This window comes from Scleropages formosus, chromosome 1 (genome assembly GCF_900964775.1).
Source record: "Scleropages formosus chromosome 1, fSclFor1.1, whole genome shotgun sequence".
NCBI classification, from domain to species: Eukaryota; Metazoa; Chordata; class Actinopteri; order Osteoglossiformes; family Osteoglossidae; genus Scleropages; species Scleropages formosus.
In genome coordinates, this window is record NC_041806.1 from 25,490,860 (window position 1) to 25,497,339 (window position 6,480).

Consider the following 6,480-nt stretch of genomic DNA (forward strand, 5'->3'; position numbering starts at 1 on the left):
GCTCTCCGGTGGGTCTGAGGTAAGAGTCCCGCTTGACGTGCCTTTGGACGAACTGGTGTCCTGTCCTGGGTGTGTCCCCTCCCCCTCCAGCCTTATGCCCTGTTTTGCCAGGTTAGGCTCTGGCTCCCTGCGACCCCGAATGGGACAAGCGGTTCAGAAAGTGTGTGTATGTGTGTGTGAGTTACAGTTTATAAAAATTAACATTTTTTAGCCAAATCTGGTAGCTAGGAGCTTGATGCTCGAAGAGCCTCTGCACAGGAAGATGAGGGTCACACCCTTGGTGCCACTCCTTCCTCGAGCCTGTAGGGGGTGCTCTGTTCTCAGAGCTGGACGGCCACACCTGTTCTGGGCTCACAGTGAGTCCCTGCTGTAAAGGTGGAGAGCTGAAGAACAGTCTTCACTGAGCTTTGTCACTTGTTGTCAGTCCACACTTTGTAGTGTTGCACCTGTTTCACTTTAAACACAGGGACAGCTGGTTGAGTAGTGGTTACAGCCACTGTCTTTGGGCCAAATGGTTCCAGGCTTGATTCTCACCTCTGCCTGCAGTACCTTTGAGCAATGCACTTACCCTGAACTACTTCAGTAAAAACTACCCAGCTGTAGAAATGGGTAAGTAATTGTAAATCACTTAAAGAAAAGTGTCAGATACATGAACAACTGGATCTGTAACCTGTGTCATTATTGCAATGATTGTTTTTCAGAAACAGTTTTTAGTGAAACACATGGTGTGTCACTACGCTGGACGAGCTGGTTCCCGCAGAAAGCAGTGACCAGACTCTGACACAGCAGTGACACCAGAGCAATTATTATTCTGTATTCACAGTGCAAGAATTCACCAGAACTGTAAAGCCACCCATGCTCCCATCTCATTCTTTCTAAACATGATACATATGATATTAAACACGTATTACAGATGTCATAAATATATTCACCATTTTATTTGCAGATAAATAACTGACCACAACTTTTGAAAAGAGCAACAATAAAGAATAGGAACAGGAAACGTGAGCTAAAAACTGAACAACAGTAATATCACAAATAAGCAGGAAGTGTTTTCTGGTCTCCAGAAAGCTGGTGTCTCTGGTCACCGTGTGTCATTCACTTGGACGAAAACTGTACTTTGAGTCCACAACATGAGCACAGTTCTTTTTGTCCTCTTCTGTCTTGTTTTACCACCAGGTAAGATTTGTATCACTCCTCATATATTATTCTCCTGCCTGCAAATTATGCACATGTGAAAAAGCAGGAGATTAAAAAGTTTTATTATATACTGCTTGTTAGTTGCATCGTCTCATATACATTTCCTTTATATGGAATGCAATTAATAAATTCTATTTAAAATTCACAAGTAAAATAAGACAAAAAGTGCTCTGTCATTTAAAACAAACATTCGACACTGAGTATGTACTATTTACTTTGGTAAATTATTACGCAGTTAAACTTAATCTGTATCTTGACATGTTTTTCTGCGTACACTTTTATCCATGCTTCAGTTTTCCTATATATGACTAAAAGGTGCAAAAGAATTTATTGTTTGCATAAAAATATAATTTCCAAAATTTCAGTTTTGTATTCTTATGTGTTTATTTTATATTGAAAGAAATGTATGATTCATGACTAAGAAAACTTCAGGATTGAATGTATTAGCCGTTAAAGATAAATTACCAAATATTTTTGTTCGTTATTATGCTTGTAAAATTAAAAAAAGCCAGAGAAACACTGGACCTGGAGAAAAAAAGAACTGCTAAGAATTACAATTGATTATGAATTTGCTTAAAAATTATTAACAAGGATTAACAAGCTCAAAATATAAAGAATACAAATGTAGATTCTAATTTTAATTCATGAATTTGTGAGCTCACAGACATTAGAAAAATTACTTTTACAGTCACATTGCAGCAAAAGTTCCTGTAAAAATTTAAGGAATGTTTTGTTACAACGTATGCATTTTTAATCTGCGATATGTGTTTGAAATAAATTCACAGTTAATGTTCCTGATTCACATTAATGTTCCAATGTAAAAGTGTCATTTTGTCCACGGACAACTGTTTATACATTTTAAGCAGAACAACAGAGCATTTAATAGCAGAGTGAGAAAGCCACAGAACACAAACAGATCACATGATAAACACAACAGTGGTAAGAGTAACAAAAAGACACTTAGCAGCTGCCTGTACAATAATTTCTTCGCTTAAGAAGCTGGTTTTAACGGTAACTGAGGCAACTGGTGCAGTAGTGGTTAGAGCAGCTGCCTTTGGATCCAAAGGTTGCATGGAGAAAAGTGTCAGATAAATGTAACTGACAGTTAATGATGAGAATTAACATTCAGACACATCACACACATCATCTGAAACCACTTGTCTCATACGGGGTCACGGGGAGCCGGAGCCTAACCCGGTAACACAGGGCGAAGGGCTGGAGGGGACACACCCAGGACGGGACGCCAGTCTGTCGCAAGGCACCCCAAGCGGGACTCAACCCCAGACCCCTCTGAAAACAGTACTTGGTCCAACCCACTACACCCCCAGAATTAACATTCAGCAGCACCTTAATGAGTTCAACTTCTATGAGAGAAGAGAATTTCACAAGTCTTAGGACAGCTTTTATTTTCTCACTTACGTGATGCTTTTTTTTTTGAAGTGACTCACACTGTTGTAGCTATTTATAGTTTTTCCCCTCTTATTTATACATTTGGATAGTATCACCAAAGCATGTAATCATAAGTACCTTGAAGAAGATGGGGTTTGAACCAGCACCCTTCAGACCCACAGACTGCTGTGCCACCCTTACCCATGCTCTACCTTAACCATAAAGTGTACTTCTCTATGTCACTCAGACACTGCTGTCTTTGCAGGTGCTGGAAATGTACCGCAAAACACAGGGAGATGGTTAACTCTTCAGAAAGGAGAATTTGTCACCATCCCATGTTTCTATCATCCTTGGTACAAGAATTATGTTAAACAGTGGTGCAGCGGTTTAGAAATCTTTTCCTGCACTATTATGGCCAGCACTGACTCTCCACAGGTACACAGGGTGTCCATCATCGATGATCCCACCCAGGGTGTGTTCACAGTGACCATGAACAATGTGCAGGAGAGCGATTCTGGTACATACTGGTGTCTTGGAAAGTACGGGGGTTGGAATGAATTGGATGATCCCTATTACATTACAGTCACTGGTAAGAAGCCTTTAGTATAATATTTGCAATAATTACTACGTTTCAGTGGATATTGACAGTACATTCGGTGACACAACATTCTACACAGCAGTCCTCATACAGCAGTCCATCTTTGGAGAAGGTCTTATAATCTCTGATCATTGCATTTACGTTTACATTTATTCATTTACCAGACCAGTTTTCTCCAAATCCACTTGCATCTCAGAGAGCAATACAAAAAGTGCATTACGTCAACAGAAGGAGAGATTTAGATGCAAACACACGATTCTTGAGTACAGTCAATTTGTCACATTCCACAATATAAACCAGTGCACATCACATGAGGAGCTAGAAATTATTTTGTTTTTAATTTTAATTATTAAACAGATACCACAGTACACACTGATTGACCACATAGTAAATCAGAGGAGAAGTGAGTCTGAAAGAGACATGTTCTGAGAACCTTCTTGAATGTTGAGAATGCTGAGAGAAGTTCAGCAGTTGTGAATAACAGAGAGTGAGATGAGAACCAAAAACCTTTATGCATAAGAGCCTTATAATGAGGGTCACAGACACAAAGTTCAGACCTGAAAGATAAACTGAGCTATGGGAAGAATTTGCACATGAATCTGACTAAATAACTCACAGGAAAAATGTACAGACTGAGGTTAAAGGAAAACAGAGCCTCTGTAAGGACTGGTTTTATTTGGGTTAATACGCTCATCACTTTTCCTCATCCGTTCTGTCTCTGTTTCCAGACACTCCAGATATGTCAGTGAAGGACAACATGGTGGAGGCGCAATTGGGGGACAGTGTCACTGTACACTGTTTTTACAGCCACAGTTACAGAGACAGGGAGAAGAAGTGGTGCAGGTCAGAAAAGAACAGTTTTTGTGTAAGATCCTGGACCAGAGGAAAATCCCGACAGAGAGTGACCTAAAGGTGGACTCTGCACTTGGGGTCTTCAGTGTGACAGTGAGGGACCTGGAGCAGAAGGATAGAGGCTGGTACTGGTGCTCTGTTGGAGACCGACTGTTTCCTGTTCATATCAGTGTAACTCAGAAAAGACAGAGTAAGTGAAAAACTGAACAGAAATAAAAAGAAAAAACAGTTCAAAGTGATATGAAACTGAGAACCATCATATGTGTTTAACATAATAATGAAATATTTTGATGGTGTGAAATTAATACCTGTCCTACATTTCAAGAAACAGATTTTGTCAGATAGATTTTGAATCTTCACTTTAAAATATAGCAAGACTGATTTTCTTCACTCAATCAGGGTTGATTTCTGACTCATTGCAGCAACTGCAGCACCAATAACCCAACGAGTTTAACTGAGAAACAACCATCGACTGCAGTGACCACAGATACACCTTCAGCTTCAGCTATGTTTGTCTCCAATTCAGTGAAAGTGAGGATTACAGAAGGAAAACAAAAAGGTACTTTATAGGTATTTCTCTTCATTATTCATTTTACTTTATTCACATTACATTATTCATTACTCTTTCTCAACTCCAGCAGCAGTTTAACTGTAAATGCTGGAGAGAAGATGACTATGGACAGTCAGAATAAATCATTCCCCTTTCTTTGTTAATGGGGACAAACTTAATTCAAGTTCATTAAATATCTTGCCTAGACATAAGGATGTTGGCAGATTTAATTTTTTTTTTGGAAATCGGAAATTTTTTAGTTTTCGCTTGAAAGTTTGATGTTTTAGTTTCCCATGTTTTACTTGTGCTGTAATGTGTGGTTGTAAAAAAGCAGTGAAATGTGTTAGAGGACCCCATCAGCTTGTGAAGATGCTTAACTGAAACATTGCACCTTTTGCTGTACAGTCGTTCTATGCTGCTTACACTCCTGTCATCATGTGGGACTTCTGCTGGTTCTGGGGGTGGTTGTCATAGTAACCAGGAAGTTGTGTCAAAAACGTAGTAAGTTTCTTTTTCTGCCGAAATCAAACAATGTCCTAGAATTTTGACAAATGATAGCAGAAGTTATTTCCCTTTCCAATAAGAAATATGATAGAGATGATAAATGTACTGTGATTAGTGTGAACACTTAACATCTGCTGACAGACATGTTTTTAAAGCAGACAACTTTCTTTTCACACTTTTTCAGAGAATAACAAATCAGCGAGAAGAGAAACAACCAATAGAGTAAGTTGTCCATAATTTAGCTGATCTCTCAGTCTTAGCTAATATAATTGTCGAAAATAATTAATACAATAGATCTCCTGGACCTTCATTACAGGTTTTCAGTAATGACATTACTTTAGGTTATTTTTCTTTTGTTAACTATTGTTCCTAAATGTTGCAGGTTTGAATCTCACCCCTGACTGTAGTATCCTTGAGCAACGTACTTACCCTAAATTGCTCAAGTAAAACTCCCCAGCTGTATAAATGGGTAAATAACTGTAGGTAGATTAACATTGCAGGTTGTTTTGGAGAAAAGGATGAGCTAAATTAGTTAATGCAAATGTGTTTGAAATTAATCTCTGAAGCACAGTACACGCACATTGACTGAAACCACTTGTCCCAAGCGGGGTTGAGCTCCCGGTTGCTCAACCCCGCAACACAGGGTGCAAGGCTGGAGGGGGAGAGTACATACCCTAGATGGATGCCAGCTCGTCACAAGGAACATCAAGTGGGGCTCAAACCTCAGAAGCACCAGAGAACAACCACATGCCAAACCCACTGCCCCACCGTGCCCCGTGTTGCATACTAGAGATTGCTAAAAGGGAGCCCGACATACAGTATGTGAAGGTGTATTGCTGTGTGAAACTCACTGTATCTCTTCTCTCACAGATACATATAGACCCTAACTGTGCCACAGATGTCACATACAGCACTGTGGTCATCAAATGTCATGGATCACGAAACAAAGTAAGTTCAGTTAAATTATTACTTTACAGACAAGCACTGCATATATATTGCTGAATATATAATTGAAACAACAATCTTTTTTTTGGTGGTTAAATTCCTTTTTCATAGGAAATCAAAGAACAATTCTATAAAGAGCCTGATGATGCAGTGACCTACAGCTCTTTGGTGTTTCACCACTAACAGGTGAGTGTATCACATGCTTACATTTCCAGCAGAGCTTGTCAAAGAGATTTGAACATCAAGGTCATGCATTAGATGCAACAACACATTTGCTGCAGTGTAACCTGTGCTGTAAATACCAGAATAGCTGTTACCTCCAGTGTCTTTGGGTAGATGGACGGTTACACTCAGCTTAACCACAGATGAGTCAGAGTCTCCACTCAATGGCTGTTTACAAACTCTTTTTCAAATAGCATCTATAAATATAGTACAGCTGTTT

The 6,480-nt window shown here is 39.3% G+C and overlaps 1 long non-coding RNA gene across 1 annotated transcript; it reads left to right on the forward strand.

Moving 5' to 3' along the window:
• Positions 1-5,050: 5,050 nt before the first annotated feature.
• Positions 5,051-5,976, forward strand: LOC114910371 (uncharacterized). The gene is made up of 3 exons (XR_003797616.1): positions 5,051-5,090; positions 5,278-5,315; positions 5,964-5,976. It is a non-coding gene; the product is annotated as an uncharacterized LOC114910371 (long non-coding RNA).
• The last annotated feature ends 504 nt before the right edge of the window (positions 5,977-6,480 follow it).